Source organism: Hordeum vulgare, chromosome 4H (assembly GCF_904849725.1).
Source record: "Hordeum vulgare subsp. vulgare chromosome 4H, MorexV3_pseudomolecules_assembly, whole genome shotgun sequence".
NCBI classification, from domain to species: domain Eukaryota; kingdom Viridiplantae; phylum Streptophyta; class Magnoliopsida; order Poales; family Poaceae; genus Hordeum; species Hordeum vulgare.
Window position 1 is genome coordinate 583,624,432 of NC_058521.1, and position 20,142 is coordinate 583,644,573.

Genomic DNA, 20,142 nt, shown 5'->3' on the forward strand with positions numbered 1-20,142 from the left:
TCTTTTCCAGCATGATCAAACAATCATCCCCAAGACTAATCATAACGGTTTTACTTGGCACAAACACAAAAAAACACAAAAAACACAATCACAACAGGATTTTGAAAGTGTGGAAAACACAAAACAGAAAGAAAAAGGATAGATTTGTTGGGTTGCCTCCCAACAAGCGCTATTGTTTAACGCCCTTAGCTAGGCATTCAATGATGCTCTCACAAAAGACAAGAATTGAAGCACAACGAGAGCATCATAAAGCATGTGAAAATCACATCTAAGTCTAACATACTTCCTATGCATAGGCATTTTATAGGAAAACAAATTGGCAAGACAACTAATAGTTACCAAATGCAAGGAAGAAGAAAGAGACAATAGCAATCTCAACATAACGAGAGGTAATTTGGTAACATGAAAGTTTCTACCACAATATTTTCCTCTCTCATAGCAATTACATGTGGGATCATATTCAAATTCCACAATATAGCTATCCCAAAGGATATTCTTTTCATGATCCACATGCATGCAAAGTTGACGATTTTCAAAAATAGTGGGATTATCATCAACTGAAGTCATGACTTCTCCAAACCCCCTTTCAATAATATTGCAAATATCATATTCATCATGAGGCTTAAACAAATTTTCAAGATCATAAGAAAAATCATCACCTCACTCATGATCATTGCAAAAAGTAGTGGACATAACAAAACTAGCATCCCCAAGCTTAGGGTTTTGCATATTCTTAGCATGATTGTCACTAATAAAATTTATAGTGAAACCATTGCAATCATGCTTTTCATCCAAGGAGCCCTCGTGAATCACTTCATAAATTTCTTCCTCACAATTTTCAGATTCACACATCTCAAGTAAAACTCCATAAAGATAGTCAAGTGCACTCAACTCACTAGCAATTGGATCAACATAATTGGATCTCTTAAAGAGTTAGCAAGTGGATGAGCATCCATATCACTAGATTTTCAGCAAGTAAAGATGCAAGCATATTGAAGGCACATGGCACACAAGCAAACAGAAAGCAAGCGAGAGAAAAAGGGCGAACGAAAAAGGCAAACGAAAAAAGGCAAATTGGTGAAGTGGGGGAGAGGAAAACGAGAGGCAACTGGCAAAAAAGGTAAATGCAAGAGATGAGTTTGTGACACTTACTTGGATAGATCTTGACTTGATCTCTCCCCGACAACGGCGCCAGAAATCCTTCTGCTACTGCAACAAAAGAACTTCCCCGGCAACGGCGCGAGGAATCCTTCTGCTGCTGGCTACACCTACAGGGATTTCCTTGGAAAATATGCAAAGGATTCCCCCGCGGCCTTGGAGCCTTGCGTTGGTGTTCCCTTAAAGAGGAAAGGGTGATGCAGCACAACGGCGGTAAGTATTTCCCTCAGTTTGAGAACCAAGGTATCAATCCAGTAGGAGGATCGCGTCAAGTCACAAGTACCTGCACAAATACAAAGAGCTTGCACCCAACGCTATGAAGGGGTTGTCAATCCCATATAGATTGTTTGCAAAGTGATAACTGAAAGGCAAAAGTAAACAAAGAAAAGTAAAAGTGAAAGCTGAGATGATAGTTGTGAATAGACCCGGGGGCCGTAATGTTCACTAGTGGCTTCTCTCATGAAAGCAAGTAGACGGAGGGTGAACGAATTACTGTCGAGCAATTGATAGAACCGCGCAAAGTCATGATGTTATCTATGGCAATGATCATATCTATAGGCATCGTGTCCAAAACAACTAGACCGATACTTTCTGCATCTACTACTATTACTCCACACGTCGACTGCTATCCAGCATGCATCTAGGGTCTTGAGTTCATAAGAACAGAGTAACGCCTTAAGCAAGATGACATGATGTAGATGGACAATCTCAAATCTATGATGAAAGCCCATCTTGTTACCCTTGATGGCAACAACACGATGCATGCCTTGCTGCCCCTTCTGTCACTGGGAAAGGTCAGCGCACGGTATGAACCCAAAACCAAGCACTTCTCCCATTGCAAGAATCACAGATCTAGTTGGCCAAACAAAACCCAAGACTCGGAGAGACTTACAAGGATATCAAATCATGCATATAAGAAATCAGCAAAGACTCAAATATAATTCATAGATAATCTGATCACAAATCCACAATTCATCAGATCTCGACAAACACACCGCCAAAGATGATTACATCGGATAGATGTCCATGAAGATCATGGAGAACTTTGTATTGAAGATCCAAGAGAGAGAAGAAGCCATCTAGCTACTAACTACGGACCCGTAGGTCTGAAGTGGACTACTCACGAGTCATTGGAGAGGCAATGATGTTGATGTAGAAGCCCTCCAGCTCCAAAGTCCCCTCCGGTAGGGCACCGGGAAGGGTCTCCAAATGAGATCTCGCGGAAACGGAAGCTTGCGACGGCGGAAAAGTGGTTTCATGGACGCCCTCATTTTTTCTGGGATTTTAGGGAATATATAGGCCAAAGAGCTAGGGCAGGGGAGCGCGAGGGAGGCCACAAGCTTGGTGGCCGCGGGGCCCCCCTGGCCGTGGCTACACGGCTTGTGGGCTCCCTGTGGGCCTCCTGCCTTGGCCCTCAAGTCCCCCGATCTTCTTCTGTTCTGGAAAAAATTATTTCGGGGATTTTATTCCGTTTGGACTCCGTTCCAAAATCAGATCTGAAAAGAGTCAAAAACACAGAAAAAATAGGAACTGGCACTTGGCACAGAATTAATAAGTTAGTCCCAAAAAAAGATATAAAAGGTATATAAAACATCCAAAGTTGACAAGATAACAGCATGAAACCATCAAAAATTATAGATACGTTTGAGACGTATCAATCACCTCGATGCAGGGGTGGTTGGTGGCCGGCTACTGGGCGCTCTGGAGCACTCGTCGGAAGCTGCCGTGGCCGCCATGGTACGTCGTCTGCGGTCGTATCCACTCTGCCGCCGGCTACGACGGTGACGACCAAACCTCCTCCGATCGACGCCCAATCTATGGCAAAAGCGCGGGCGTGGTGGCGGCCATGTCGAGACGGGGTTTGCTGTGGACGGCCGGGGGCTGAGGTGGCCGGAGAATAGCGGCGGCGCCGTCGTAGGGGCGGGGCGGGAGAGGGGTGGAGGCGTTGGAATTTCTGGGAATACTTGTGTCCCCGATACGCGGGCCACGAGCGAACAAGGGCATGCGGCGAGCGCATCCGCGCGATATCCGTTTTCCCCAAAATCGGCGCAAGTTTGGGCCGGGGATGGGTAAAAAACGGACGAAATCTGAACATTCGTCTGTTTGGGTCCGCGCGTAGAGCCGCGCTATTCGTCCGTTCTACCCCAAACGGACGCACCCGGACAAGATTGGGTCGCGCGTGGTGGAGTTGGCCTTAGTGATTAGTATTACCTTTCACTTTTCCTTCCATCAGCTTGCTTCACGACAAGCATGCTTGCTCCTGCACCGCAATCCATGTTGGGCAGTAGCTGGTCAACACTACATACACAACCGCACAAGAACGCATAGCCGAATGCGTGCTGTCATGCCCCGTTGCACGAACCAACTATGCTGCCGGCATCGGCTCAACTCCGCCTTTCGTGAGCGCGCCCTGCGGCAGCTCGGCGCGTTGCGACCCACGCTGCTAGTTAGTGCAGTTCCTCCCTGCCTACTTCCTAGTACATCACGCACCGTCGCCAAAGGGCGTGAATCATAGGGTCGGGATCAGGAATACACGCCCAACTATGAGTTGGGAGGGAACAAATCGACAGAAACTAAGAGTTGGCCTTGCTTGTCGCGAGCGCCGAGCAGACTTCCATAGTCGCCTCCTGTGCCCCCCTCCTAGACCTGCGGTGCAGGTCCCGACCATGTGTACCTTGCGGGCATGGAAAAAGGACGCGGCCATGGCATAAGGTCCATGACCGGGCGTCACAAGATGGAGGTAGAGGGAGGGGCGGCGGCGGCGATTTTCTGGGAGAGAGCAGAAAAACGAGATCGAGAGGAAGAGGAGGGGGAGATGGAGGAGTGGGATGTGGGGTGTATGTGTCTGGTTTTTTTTAGAAAAAACGTGGGGAGCGGTGGGCACGGTAGGTTGGATGGTGCGAGGGAGTGGGACGGGGTATCGATCGCCAGGTGGGAAATCGGTAGAGGTGGTCGAAACCTCACGACGACAAATTTCTCTTTAATAATAAAGACATCTCATCTTAGGTGGACACTTCCACAAACAAAAGATAATTATACTCTACCTGTAGCATGACACATTCGACCAAGGAATTAAGAAGCCGAACAATTACAATCTCTGCGGGTCGTCGCGCACAATGATCGCGAATTTTCAACGAGGCGGCCGGCAGTAGGATAGAGCAATTTAGGGAAGTGCTATCTGTGGAGAAAACCATTGCCAGGGCGGTGGAACGCCTCCCCTAGCTCGACCTGGCTGACTATTTCTGCAGTGCTCGCATCAGCATGGCACTAAATAATTGGACCTAGCCCTGTCACCTTTGAATGATTTAACCAGATAACTTCCTCCGAAGCAACGGACTGCCTCGTATCTACTCGTATTACCTAAACAGTGTACATATATAACTATAAAAGGAAGGCCTGTTTGGGGGAGTGCGTGGCTAGCTCTTCCGTGGGCGATGACGTTTTTAGCCGTGAAAGCGCTCGTTCAAAAACGCTGACTGATACTCCTCCGTAAATTAATATAAAAATGCTTAGATTATTAAAATAGTCATCTAAACGTTTTTATATTATTTATAGAGGGAGTAACTATTTCTACTGTTGCAATGCACCCGTGGGTTACATCAAAGGCAACACTAAAAGGTACGTGTACATGTACTCCATCTAAACGCAGAAATTGCTTTTGAAGCTCGGCCTTCATGAAGGCCTTTAAATTTGAAATTCAAAATTTCTTGAAAATTCAAATTTTTACATTTTATAAAATTCTAAAAAAAATTACAGGGATAAGTGAGGGCATAACACACATGAAAATAAAATTTCAGAAAAAAATACAATGAATTGGTGGCTGTATAAAAACACAAATATAAGGCTTTTTAACACATTATACTGTTCATTGTTTCACGTCATGAATTAGTTTTTTATACAGATCTTATTTCAAGGTATTTCATCCTAAAATTTTACACACATACACATAACATCTTTTTTACTTGCATATTTTTTTAGAATTTTCTCAAACCGAAAAGTTTGAAATTTAAATTTTATAAAAATTTGGGCCTCCATGGAGGCCGAGCTCCAAACCTCCATTATAATCTGAACGATTTTATATTAGTTTGCAGAAGTATATGACAGGTCATAGTCATAATCATTATTATGGCAAACAAACATATAAAATAATGGCAAAGTCTATAAATTTGTCCCCTCGACACAAAAAATTCACAAACTAGACCGTGTTTGAAAAAATTTCGCTCAGCTGAGCCTTTTGTGTGGCGCCCGACACTTAGGCGCCACACTACACTGTGTGACGCCTTAGCCATAGGTGCCACTTATCCGGCCACGCTGGCGTCCAACCCCACCTCACCCCCAGTTGTGTGACTCCTAAGCGGCACGTGTTACACTTACGATAGTGTGGCGTCGAGCGCTTAGGCGCCACACCCTCACTTATCCAACCGCGGGCCGGCCCTCCCCCACCCCCTCCTCATTCACCTCCATCACCAGAGAGAGGTGTCCCTCGAGTTCCCCTCTCCCCCTTCCTCAAATCCCTCTCCAAATCAAGCAGATCTGAAGGTTTGGTCCGAGCATTTCGTCTCCAATCCCTCCCTTAAAGTAAGCTCCCCCGATCCCATCCCTCTCATCCAAAACAAAAAATCTCATTTGCTCACTTTTTTGCAAATGTGAGCAAACCCTAGTTCTTCATGAAATTTGGGATGTGTATGATATTGTTGCACTTGTTTGTATGTTAGGATAAGGGGTATGATGGGGTTCGGATTAGGGTTGTTTGGATGTTTGGATTATTGTTGTGTTGGGGTTAGGGATATGATAGGTTAGGATTATCCTTGTCTGGATGTTAGGATTAGGTATTTTTTATTATTATACAGATTTTGTAGTATTTGGATGATTGCTTATACAAAATATTGTATGTTGTGTTGTTTAGGGATGGGAAGAACATGTGTTTATGTTCATCACGTGGACAAGGATACCTTTTTAAAAGGCAATATTGATACGGAGCCGGATGAGATTGACATGGTGTATGATTGTTGGCCTAGCTATGCCGAGTTGTTGGAACAAGCCCGAAAGGATTTAAATTGGATGGACCCAAGTGATGTTGTTGAATTTGATGGTAGGCACAATGTGGAATTTGGAATGCACATTCATTGGAAGACCATGCGTGTCAACTTCGAGCAATGTTGGCTCGCATAGAAGGATACGGTGGCCGAATCACTAGACAAGGCTCTAGAGTTATTTGCCATAAAAAATGATCCTAACTTGCACTTGGTTTAAACCAGGTTGCCTCTCTGATTGTTGATGCTAGTTCTCCACGGATCAACGAAGAGGCCAACATTAAACCTGTTTTCACCCAACAATCAAGGACAACATTGACCCAGAATTTGAATATCCAACATGAACCATTGCTAGAGGAGAATAATGATGATGATGATGATGAGAATGATGATACTGTTCTCCATGACAACAGCCTTGGTGATTTGAACAAATATAATTTGCAAGAGAAAATTGACCATTCAATTCCATCCTCACATGGCTATGCATCGGAGTCGGACGATGACGGTCCCGATGAAGAAGTTGATGAGGAAGGGTTCACGACAAAGGAGGCTGAAGCTTTCACGAAGGTATTAGGGTGGGATCACTGGACACCATTGTTCAAGGATCTTAGTCTTGTGGATGAAGCCGTGGTTGACGGAGGCGAAGGCATATTGTTTGGAGTTAGGCCAACTTCTCACCGGGACAAACATGGGAAGGATATTATTTTGCCTGGGTTAAAGTTCGAAATATTCCTGGAATTGAATATGTGGTTGGATGAATATTTGGTTACGGATTATCGTCCACACAAAGTTGTTCATTCAAAAATGAAGTTGCGTTACACGGTTGCATGTGAGGATTCAGGATGTCCATGGATTGTCCGTGCAGGACCATTGAAAGGATGGCCCGGATGGAACATTGTGAGTTGTATGCCTCACCTGAGCCGAGGCAAGAGGGTTGATGGCAAACTTTCGTCCCAAAAACATAGACAACTCACCTCGGAGTTCATCGCTTACAGGCTTTCCAAGTCCATCTCCTCTCTTCCTACAATGAACATAAAAATCATACAAGACCTTGTGAAAACCTTCTTTGACTACGAGGTGAAATACGGGAAGGCATGGAAAGTGAAGCAATCCGCATTCAAGATGATGTATGGTGATTGGGAGCAAGCATACAATCGACTACCTGGGTTGTTGGGAGCTATTGCCGCTACTAACCCGGGCATGGTTCATGTGGTCGAGTCGTACGGGGAGAAAACAAGGATTCACAATGGAAAGACGGCCCGCGTACTTGGCCGTGCACTTTGGGCATCTGAGCAATGTGTGAGGGCCTTTCAACACTGTCATCCGGTCATCTCCATTGATGGAACGTTCTGGACCGGACAATTCAAGGGCACTCTGTTGGTTGCAATAGGAAATGATGCTATTAACCGGTTGTTGCCTTTGGCTTTTGCTTTGGTTGAGGCAAAGAACAATGTTAACTAGGAATGGTTCCGGCTTATTTTGAGAACCAAGGTATTACTGTCTGAAAGGGAAATCCGTGTCATATCGGATCGCCATCTAGGAATACTTAATGCGGTTTACATTGTCATTCCCCGGCATGCTCCTTTGCACCATCGATGGTGCATGAGGCATTTCTGTGCAAACTTCTACCGGGCATGTGGTAGCAAGGAGTTGATAGATGATCTTCAAGATTGTTGTCAAGCTTTTTCCGTCAATCGATTACTGAAAATTCCTAGGATCATTTTAAAATAGATAAAATTATTAAACAATCCTAAAACGTTGAGAAACTGTTTTAAAAGATGTCTTAAGAGCACACGAGGGTCATAGGAAATCATTTTTTGAAATAGGGAGAGGTAAGAATTTTAGTGAAAATCTTAGTTTGCAAATTTTGAGCATAACCTATTTATACATAAAATAAGAGATGAACTCTCACAAATAAAAACTATGTCAAGTAAGAATTATGCAAAGTTCTTGCCACACCAGAAGTGATGCCAAAGAAATCTCATAAGAATTGTTTATCACAAAGAGGAAAATATGATAATAATCAATTTATTATTGCCTATAGGGCATATATCCAACAGGTCGACGTCCACCCTTAGCTCTTAGCTCTACGACATCGTCATAGAGCAAGGTGGCTTCTACCCACATGCTTGTTTTGATCAGAAAAATGGAATTTCAAAAGGTGTGCATGTTTTTAAAAATAAAAAATTTACAAATATACTTTGTTGAATATTATTTGGAATTTTGGGAAAAAAAAAGATTTTAAAAACAACTCACAAATTTAAAAAGGGTTCACTATTCAAAATATGATCACAAATTCAAAAATTGTTCATCAATTTTCAAAAAACGTCCGGGTTTTTTGGAAAATATTCCCCATTTTCATGTGTTGTTCGGAGTTTCAAAAAGTAATTGGGTCTTATAAAATTTTGGTCATGTTTCTAACAAAGAGAAATAAATAATAACCGGCTAAAAACTGGTTGCTAAAGTACCAAGTCACTACAAGATATGATGGTACTGAACTACTCCCTTAAGACACTTATTTTGGGACGGAGGGAGTATTTTTAGTCTTCATGGTACTCACTGAAGGCGCCGAATAGGAGGTCCCCCGGTTACTACATTGCGTCGATTCGTGACAGTGAACATTAACTGGGCCAGCCCAGTTGTGGATCTTCTGGGAGTCGGTACCTGTTTGACGCTTAATGCGGTCGTTGGGAGCTGCAAAACAGAAAATCAGTTTCCAGCTGATCAGTCATGAAAATCCCAACCATACGTTTCAAAGATTGAGGCAGAAGATATATTTTTCAGTTGATCCAGCATAGAAGTGTACTACCCGGAAAATCACTTTGGCTCATAGGTGTATATGCACGCATTGTCTAAGTACACATTTCAAAATGTTAAAAATAATTCAAGAAAATGTCCCGCGTGTAAATCCGGACATAATATGTGCGTGCATCAAGTTTCGATGAAAATGGACATTTTATATAGCTTGTATAAAAAGATAATTTTTGATAATTGATTGCAGCTAGGATGTCCGGATGTACAGGCAACATGTTTGCTCTTTTATAAGTAGTGTAAATCAAGATTACAAGTACTGTAGATTTGTTTTCTTTGTAACGTGGGTTCCTATTATGGAAGTTGTTCGGTTTGCGAGACTTAAATTGTGTTGAGTTGTGCTCAACAGTAGAATGATCTAGGTCATTAGTCAGAGGCAATTGAGCGCATAAGATTAATGTATATCAAAATGTTTGTTTTTCATAAGTAGTATAGAAGTATAGAGCAAAGTGTGTGGCTCTCCATCGAAGAGCAATGTCGGCCACTACTCCCGGCTGCATACCCACCTTGGCCAACACATGATGAAGACGGGTAAACCTATCTTGCAATTGGTAATGCACATGTAAGCTGGATAGGGGATCTCATAATGTGAGTTTCTAAGAAAGGCGATAAATACTGTAATTTTGTTTCCTTTGTAATGTGCGTTTGTGTGGTAGGAGATAATTATTTTAACTTTGTTTCTTTGCAATGTGGGGTCTTATTATGAGAGTTGCAGGTTTGCGAGATTTCAATTGTGTCGAGTTGTCCTCAACACTATAATAAATTGGGTGGTTGGTCGAACACAATAGAATCATGAGATTAAATGTATCCCAACATCTTTGCATTTTTATAAATAAATATGAAAATATAGATCAACATCAGAATGATATGGGTCATTGGTCATAGTCCCCGAGACAATTGAAACATGAGATTAAATATATCCCAATATTTTTGATCATTTACAAATAAACAAGCAAAAAATGTCTATGTGTTGCAATGGTAGAAAAAAATTCATAATATTCAATAGCCATGATGACCTTTTCCGAAATCGCGAACATTTTTTGAAAATCCTGAATATGTTTTTAAACCCGTGAACTTTTTTTACAGTTTTCGAAGTTTTTCTAAATTAATGGACATTATATACTATAGAGAAACAACTTTTATTATAATTTAAAAAACTGATTTTTTTTCTTGAATCGGCAACCATTTCTAGGATCGATAAACATTTTTTTGGAAATTGAAGGAATAAATTTTCAAATTCACAGAACAAAATTGATTTAATGAACATTTGTTGAAACAGATGTTCATTTTTCAAATAAGCGAATATTTTATGAATTAAGAAAATATTTATATGTCACAAATAGTTTTAGAACATTCTTTGAATTGGCGAAATTTTGTTTAATTTATTGACTTTTTAATACATATAAGCGTTTTTAAAAACAATGAACATTTTTAGATTTTGCAAATATTTATTTAAAGGGGAAACGATTTTTTTATTTTGCCAACTTTTGAACATCGGAAACATTTTCTGAATATGTGAAATCCACAAATATTTAGAATTATTAAATATTTTACATTTATTTTATTTATTTTCGTAACAATTTTTAAGTCCCAGATTATTTAAAGAAAAAGTTGATGGCAGAAAAGGAAAGCTAAAAATCAAAATTAAAAAAACAAGCCGACCAGGAATAAAGCGGGTCGTATTAAAAATCAAAATTAAAAAAACAGGCACGTCGTATTTTCTGGGACCTCCTATGTGCTGCTTTCTACAGCAAGGAGACACCGTTTTGCACAGGTTGGTTTACGACTGGGCCAGCCCATAAGGACAACGATTGATATTTGATGTATACTACTTAAAAAGGATTAGAACGCAGGATCTAATGCTTATCACGAAGTGTTACTACCACATGAGCTAGGACTTATATCTGTTCAAACTGGAATGCAGATCCGAGTTAGTTTAGGAAATTCGAAAGCATTTTTTCCCAAAAGATTTAATGCTCAGTGAAACGCAAATAATTTTTTGAATTGTGAACATTTTCTGAAACTATACCATTTCCGAAATTAGGAACATTTTTCAAATTTCCCAACATTTTTTCTAGAAAAATCGGAAATATTTTGATCAAAATTCCATAACATTTTTCAAATTTCGGAACAGTTTTCAAATTCCGAAATGTTTTTCAAATTCCGGAACATTTTTTCAAATTACGGAGCATTTGTATTATTCCAGAACATTTTTCATATTCTGGAACATTTTTTCAAATTCTGGAATATTTTTTGAAAATCCAACACATGTTTTTAAACAGAAACAGAAATAAAAAGGAAAAAAACAGAAAAAAAATCGGTTCAGGGATTCTTCTAGAAAGTTCCCAACACTAGATAAAACCGAAATGTTTTGCTAAAAATTCCAGAACATTTTTAAAATTCCGAAACACTTCTTCAAATTCCGGAACATTTTCTAAATTCCGCAACATTTTTCTATATTCGCGAACATTTTTGAAATTCTGGAATATTTTTCAATTTGCGAAACATTCTTTGAATTTTCGAAACATTTTTCCATGTTCCGGAATATTTTATGAAAATTCAGAACATTTCTGAAACAGAAACAGAAAAGAAAGAAACAAAAAAGAATAAAGACAAAAAAGTGAAATACCGGATCAAGGAATTTTCTAAGAAGTTTTCAAAATAAAAAATCTCGGATGAAAACCTCTAGAAGGTTTCCAAAACCGGGGTCGCTAGCTCGCAGCTCCTGTGCGTTTGCCTGCCTACTTGACGTAAAGAGCGTTAAATAGGGCTTTCCGTATTTTCTCCCCAACGTGCAGACTGCAGTATAATAGGTTTCTACTGGATGACCCAGTCAAAACAGGCGCACTGTATTTTCTCACAATTTGCAAAGCGCTGTATAAGAGGTTTCTACGGCATGGACCGGCCCATACAGAGATTTCCTGTGCTAACTAAGTTTTATTACATATAGGTGACATCATTGGGTAATTTGTTACAACTTTAATGGCAATTTCTGTGAAGTAGGAGCACTGATAGCTTTATTGCTACTAGCAAAAGGATCTGTGCATTGCAATGGAAAAAATAAATCTGAACCTCTAATGACCATGACCACATTTCTCTCTATCGCCAAGTTAATGATCACTCACAATTTTGGATAATCATGAAAAAAAATTAAACTCATGCACATATTTGAAATTCTGAACATTTTCAAATTCGTAAACACTTCAAATTTAGAACATTTTCTAAAATCAAGAAAAAATAGTAATTTCTTGAGTATTTCATGCTATTATCAAATAATAACAATTAAGTTGTGAACATTTTTTCTGAACAATTTTAATGAATTGTCGAACATTTCTAGATTGATGAACATTTTCTCGAAAATTAGTGAAACATATTTTTAAATTCAAAAACATTTTTCTGATTTCACAAATTTATGTTTGATTTAAACAATAATTTTTTATATGAATGATATTTTTTTGAATTATTGATCAATTTATGAATGAATTTCATGAAAAAATAAAATATTTTTTCCATTCATATTTTTTCTGAATTAGTAAAATTTCATTCAACTTCATTAATACTTTTCCATGCATGAACTTTTAGAAAACTTATGTAATTTTTTTATTATTTCCTAACCATTTGTTTTCGGAATTTAAGAAAATTTTAAATAAGCAAAAATTTATTATAGAATCATGAATAATTTATAAATTCACAAAAGTTTATGATTTACTAAATGTTTTATTTGAAAATGGACATTTAGAAGAAAAAACTGAACTTTTTTGAAGTCTCAAATTAAGTAAAGTAGACAAAAATGGTACAGAGAATATAAAATGAAAATTAAATTTAAAAGACAAGTTGTCCAGAGCTGGGCCAGCCCAAATGGCGCGTTGCGTCTTCTGTGAGTGTGCAAAGCGCACTATAGGAGGTCCCTATATGAGCAGATCTAGTCAAGGAATATATATGTGTGAACGCTCTTTTGTCATTTATAGATGACATTGGTGGACAATATTTTGCAATTTTAGGAAGAATTTACATAACGTACCTCAAAAAGCAATAGCCGATTTATTATATATATATAGTTATAGACTAGGTAGGAGTAGGATATAGATGTAGATAGTGTAGATACAATCTTGAAAAAGTAGACAACGGTGCAGCACTAAAGTGAGCAACAATAACTCGGGAAGGAAGGAGGGATTGAGTTTTACACCATCCTTGTTGTTGTTCACTTTCCACCTGCGTGGAAAAGATTGGATTAACCCAAATGTTAGTTAGGGCAGCTGCACTAATTAGCTCTCTCAAGCGCACACCCGTGGAAGCCGTTGGATCCAGATTGGGGGCGTCACGTGTCGTACGGTCGAAAACCACCCCACCCACTTCACCTCTCACCCTTCTGATGTGGGAGCCTCTTCCTCTCTCTCTCTCTCTTCTTGTCCCGATGTGCCACCGCGCTCCATCTCCGATGCACCACATGTCCGCAAACCGCGGCCGCCTCCCGTGCCCAGCCATCGACCACCATCTCCCTCCTCTCCTCGACCTCTCTACCTCGCCCGTGAGCTTCCAGGTCAAGCAGATGATGTTGCGGCACTACAAGATCCACAACGCACCACCCCTGGCTCGTTGTTGTGGCTTACAACAATGTCCTCTAATTCAATGTCACGCAACTGCTGCGGTGGAGACCCTACTCGCGCGGAGGCGAAGTTATGGCAGTGCTGCGCTCCCTCACCGCCCCTAGCTGAGAAGTGCACGCTCCTATCGATCCCTCGCCGCGCCACCCGAGCGAACGAATGTGGTGGTCCCCCTCGACCCGACGCTCACGCATGGTAGCGCCTCTCTTTGACCAATAGTGTAGGGCATGGAGGTACGTGCCCCCCCAACAGACAGACGCGACGACACACTTGTCTCTCCCAATACCACCCGATCGGACACCCATGGTCCCTCCCCTACCTGATATGGCGGGCATGACCGCTACGGCGCCCAACCTTCTCTCACCATCCAGCATGTATGTGACCTATTCTCTGCACTCATCACCATTTCATTTGGTTGAATGCAATTTGCATTCTTTTGCTGCATAATTAGTTGATCTGTGGTTTGTACTATAATAGCTGGTAGGAATGACTAGTTTATGGAGTTTTAGTGGTGAAATTGATAAAGAAGAAGACGAACGTGAACAACCGTGTTGATCCTGCCTGATGGATGCATGCGTGTGTTGGTAGATGTGTGCGTGTGTGTTGAACCATGTGTGGGTATTTTTTGATCGATGCAAGGTCCGCAAGATGTTATCTCCTTTTGATGTGTGTTCTTCATCGATTTATGACGTGTTGTGAGTGTGTTGGTAGTTCCTATTAAGATGAGAAATATGTTGTTTCTCCCCACGAGGTTTTCCAAAGGTGTGCATGTGTTGTTAACGATGTTTTCTTTCCTCTCAATTTGGTTGTAATTTAATGGTTGTTTATTGCAATTCGTATCGTCACCGGAAAGAGAGAGAAAAAAGGACCGTGCAGTGCAGATTAAGTTTGCATCAAAAATAATATTTAAGAAGTATTCAATAGCTAAAAATAACATCCTATTTAGATTCTACACATTTTTTAATCAAATTTCATATATAACATGTTAAAATCGGAGTTACGGTTTAAAAGATATGGATAATTTTGTTTTAGATAAAATATGGATTGATTAACTGTAAAGTTAGGATTTGTTTTGTTAAAATACGAAGGTCAACATTAATGCACTTGTTTACACAAACGCGTATCAACAGTTTAGTATACATCATCGTATATTGATTGGTTATTGTGCGTGATGGAAAATAGGATGACTATGTACATATTGTAACCTTTAGCATATGGTAGCTAGTAGGAATCAACATCCGCTATAGTGTCAACTCTATCTTTTGTGAGAACATTAAACTGTTATATCTACTCAAGTTAAATGGGACAAGAAACATGTGTAATATGCATTTCCAAAATAACCAATATAGAGAAGGTATTAATTAATATTGCACAATAAGCTTTATTGTAGAAAGTAACATGCAAAATAATAGCATATTTTAAATCTTCACTTTTTTCTAAGCGATTTTCATATATAACATGTTAGATTTGGAGTTATGATTTAAAAGATATGAATGTTTTAAAAGTATTTGAATTTACACAAAAAATGAAGCAATAGGAAACATGTGTAATAGGCATTTCCAAAATAACCAATATAGAGAAGGTATTGATCAATATTGCACAATAAGCTTTATTGTAGAAAGTAACATGCAAAATAATAGCATATTTGAAATCTTCACTTTTTTATGAGCGATTTTCATATATAACATGTTAGATTTAAAGTTAGGATTTAAAAGATATGAATGTTTTAAAATCATTTGAATTTACACAAAAAATGAAGCAAATGGGAAAAAACAGGACGGTGGAGGAGTCGAACTCAGGTCTCCTCCTAGTGCTGCAGCAAGGCATCGGCGTGTTAACGAGTGGGCTAGATCCATGACTGTGCTTAAATAGAGGTGGCACGTTATATATACCAAATGAAACGAACCATTTTTTCTTTTTCACTTAAAAAGGAGTGCAGGTTGAATACACAAAACGTCACGGGCTTTTTTGCAAAATCGCCATGACGGACGACGGAAGCATTAGCTGCTTTATTATTATGGAAATATATAGTTATAGACCAGGTAGGAGTAGGATATAGATGTAGATAGTGTAAATACAATCTTGAAAAAGTAGACAACGGTGTAACACTGAAGTGAGCAACAATAACTCGGGAAGGAAGGAGGGTTTGAGTTTTACGCCATCCTTGTTGTTGTTCACTTTCCTCCTGCGTGGAAAAGATTGGATTAACCCAAATGTTAGTTAGTGAGCTGCACTAATTAGCTCTCTAAAGCGCACACCTGTGGAAGCCGTCGGATCTAGATTGGGGGCGTCACGTGTCGTACGGACGAAAAACCACCCCACCCACTTCATCTCTCACCCTTCTAATGCGGGAGCCTCTTCCTCTCTCTCTCTCTGTCTTCTTGTCCCGATGTGCCACCGCGCTCCATCTCCGATGCACCACAGGTCCGCAAACCGCGCCCGCCTCCCGTGCCCAGCCATCGACCACCATCTCCCTCCTCACCTCGACCTCTCTACCTCGCCCGTGAGCTTCCAGGTCAAGCAGACGATGTTGCGGCACTACAAGATCCACAACGCACCACCCCTGGCTCGTCGTTGAGGCTTACAACAATGTCCTCTAATTCAGTGTCACGCAACTGCTGCGGTGGAGACCCTACTCGCGCGGAGGCGAAGTTATGGCAGTGCCGCACTCCCTCACCTCCCCTAGCTGAGAAGTGCACGCTCCTATCGATCCCTCGCCGCGCCACCCGAGCGAACGAACGTGGTGGTCCCCCTCGACCCGATGCTTGCGCACGGTAGCGCCTCTCTTTGACCAATAGTGTAGGGCATGGAGGTACGTGCCCCCCAACAGACAGACGCGACGACACACTTGTCTCTCCCAATACGACCCGATCAGACACCCATGGTCCCTCCCCTACCTGATCTGGCAGGCATGACCGCTACGGCGCCCAACCTTCTCTCACCATCCAGCATGTATGTGACCTATTCTCTGCACTCATCACCATTTCATTTGGTTGAATGCAATTTGCATTCTTTTGCTGCATAATTAGTTGATCTGTGGTTTGTACTATGCTAGCTGGTAGGAACGACTAGTTTATGGAGTTTTAGTGGTGAAATTGATAAAGAAGAAGACGAACGTGAACAACCGTGTTGATCCTGCCTGATGGATGCATGCGTGTGTTGGTGATGTGTGCGTGTGTGTTGAACCATGTGTGCGTATTTTTTGATCGATGCAAGGTTCGCAAGATGTTATCTCCTTTTGATGTGTGTTCTTCATTGATTTATGACGTGTTGTGAGTGTGTTGGTAGATCCTATCAATGTCCAGTATTAAATTTTGGTCTCAACTAGGGGGCATGCTGGATTTTTGTGAGAGACGTGAGTACAAGTTGCGTGGATTTGTTTCGTGAGATGCCGGAATTGCGGTATGAGTTTGCCAGATCCCCTTTACGACAAAGTTGTAGGGCCTTTTGGGTGGGGGTGGGGTGTTCCAGGCATGTTAGTACTAGTTGCTTAGATTTGTGGAGCGAGTTGCGAGAGTCTTGTCATGAGATCTTACCAGATCCTTCGGCTAGTCTTTGGAGTTTTACTACTATCCATCTCTTTCAACTATTCCTTACTTTAGAGTACAAAAAAACTCGCACACACTAATGTGTTGATGGAGATTTTGAACTTACCATTGGGGATATTTTTATCGGCCTGAATGTCGCGTAGTTGTTGATTCCTCAGTGGAAGATTTGAGTTTTTTTGTGTAGTTGTTGATCATAAGTAACGAAACTTGCCCACTGGTTGTTACTTAGTTGGCACACATGGTTCAGAATTTGCCTAAATAGACACACTCCCAAACTTTTACCTAATTTTTTTGTTTACTTAATTTCCTAACATGGTTCAACTTTTGGTTAATGGTTGTTACTTAGGTTGCTCGAGTTTTTATCAAAACTTGCCTAACACATTGCAGGTAGTTGCCTGAAAATAACTCTGATCATAAACAATCCTAAGTTTTGTCTAATGTTTCTGTTACTTAGTCGCGTGACGTGGTTCCATTTTTTTTTTCTTTAATGGTTATGTACTCATTAAACTCATAAATAATGAGATCAATGAATTATAAATTAATACTATAGGTAGTTGCCTACAATCCAAATTACTAATAGAACAATTCTACATTTTTATCCTAAATAAGTAATAGATCAAGTCTACAATATTTTGATTGTATGCTTGCCCACAATCAAAACCAGAGTTGCCTGCAAACAAGAAGGGGAGTTGCCTGGTTTTTCCCGTCATAGACCAGAATGGAAGTCAAACTATTTTGGCATAGGCAGCTCTCCCTAAATGAGTCTTTGGGTTGATTTTTTTGCACCCCACAAACTGTCCCACCAGATCGCCAAATAGTTGCTTTACAACTACACACACACACATTTGCATGTACACGAATAAAAAGATAGTTGCGTGCTTTCCCCCATCATAGAACATGCACAATCCCATGAGTTCGAGTACATCCAAAAATTACCTAAGACCAAAATCACAGTTTCCTACAAGAAACAAACATAGTTGCATGATTTTATCACCCATTAGGAAATAGTTTTTCCTTTGTCGTGTGTTCCACCGCAGGACAACTTTTTGCGTGCAATCAAACACAATTTTTTGCCTCAATCTACTATGTATCCTTCTTACAATCACACAATTTTTTTCTAGTGTACTATGTACAGTCAGGGGATCGTGGCCTCTTATTTTGCTTTTCTTACTACTGTTACAACTAGATGTATAAAAGAATAGTACTTCTCTTGTGTTCATGATGCACCCAACATTCATATCTTTAGTATATGACCTTCAAAAAGTTTCTCGCCGTTGTATATAAAGTTGCCCATCCCCGAAGCTAAGTTGTCGAGAAATTCATTCATGTAGCATTAAATTGCCACCTGTAGTACCAAAGCTACTCACTTTGTTTCTAAAGTTGCCCATTCCTGAAGCTAAGTTGTTGAGAAAGTATTTTAGGCAACATAGGATAATGTTAGGAAACATGGTGCTCGTAGTCATGGTAGGCAACTTAAAGGTGATGGTAGGAAAGTTGGTAGTCATGGTAGCCAAATTAGAGGCAACGAAGGATGACGCCACCACCAGAGTGTGGGGTCGACCCCCCCCCCCCCTTTCCGCAGAACGACGACTAGACCTCCTCCTTCCTGCAAGCCAAGTTGGTCAGATATTAGTGCCTCACTTGGGCGATCTCCCCTTCGCACCTTAGGCAAAATGGGCATGCTACCGTTGTGCCCGACGCTAGCTGCGAGGAGTCCGACATGTCCTCGTTTTTGGTTACTTAGTTTGTAGACATGTTTAGATTTTTTTTCTTTAATGGATGTGGACTCATTAAACTTGGCAATGCCGAGATCAATGAATTATAAGTTGATACTACTATTGACTATATTACCTACAATGGAAATAAGTAATAGATCATGTCTACATTCGTTTATCTTAAATAATTAATAAATCAATTGTACAATATTTTGATTGTAGACTTGCCTACAATCAAAATCAGAGTTGCTTTTTTGGATAAATAATCAGAGTTTCCTACAAACATGGAGGGGAGTTGTCTCCTCTTTCCCCTTCTTGTTTTAGACAAAGGGCCCTTAAGTGCATATCGATCATGAATATTTATATCCTTTTTTACCACTAATAGGCATGACTTGGCAAATTTAGTTCTTTTCTTCTATATATGGTTGCTTTGTCGGTGTACCAAGCCATGCTGGGACTACACATGAGTTGCCTGGTGAACGCACTTGAGTTGCACTAGAAGTCTAAAACACCACTAATGTTACTGAAATTTTTATTTATAACTCATGTACATTGAAACTGGTTGTCCGACGGTATCTCGGTGGTGGTGTGAAGGTACCCGACAATGTCTCGGTCGTCCATTTGGGAGAGTTAGGGTTTCACAACAACGGTTCTTGGGGTTCCTCCTCGGCTGGATATTGACCGTTGAGACCTTCTTACCTAGTGCCACGTGAAGGGCAATTGGCCCATGCCGTGGTGATGGTCATCGTCGGTGCTGCTAGTCGCCGCCCCCTTGATCTTCGTCTCCTCTGTGTGTGAGCAAGCATTGGGGATGTCGAGTCCTGGCTGATGTCATTTCTATCACGGGTTTATCCGTATTTAGATGACTGGTTCTTAACTGTCTATTTAAGTGAACGGCGGCAAGGTGTGAGAGAGGGCTTGTGGGGAAAGATGAAGGTAGTGGGCGGCAAGGCGACAGAAATAAGGCACATAGGGAAGACGAAGGTGGATGGTGGTGTCTTAAGGTTGTGACTAGAGTTGTACAATATGTCACAAGGAGTTGCCTACGAGTGGATCATAAGTCTCCACATTTATTATGTATTTTTGTTTATCGAGTGGATTTACCAAGTAACATTTTTTATAAATGTTCTCTCTGGCAGGATCTTGCATAAAATGGCATTAGTAGTTGCCTAAATACTGGATCAGAAGTTTTACAAGCTACCACGGGTGTTTTTTTTGTCACCGAGTTGCATAAGAGATCATATAGAATTGCCTAGTAGTGGATCAAAAGTTT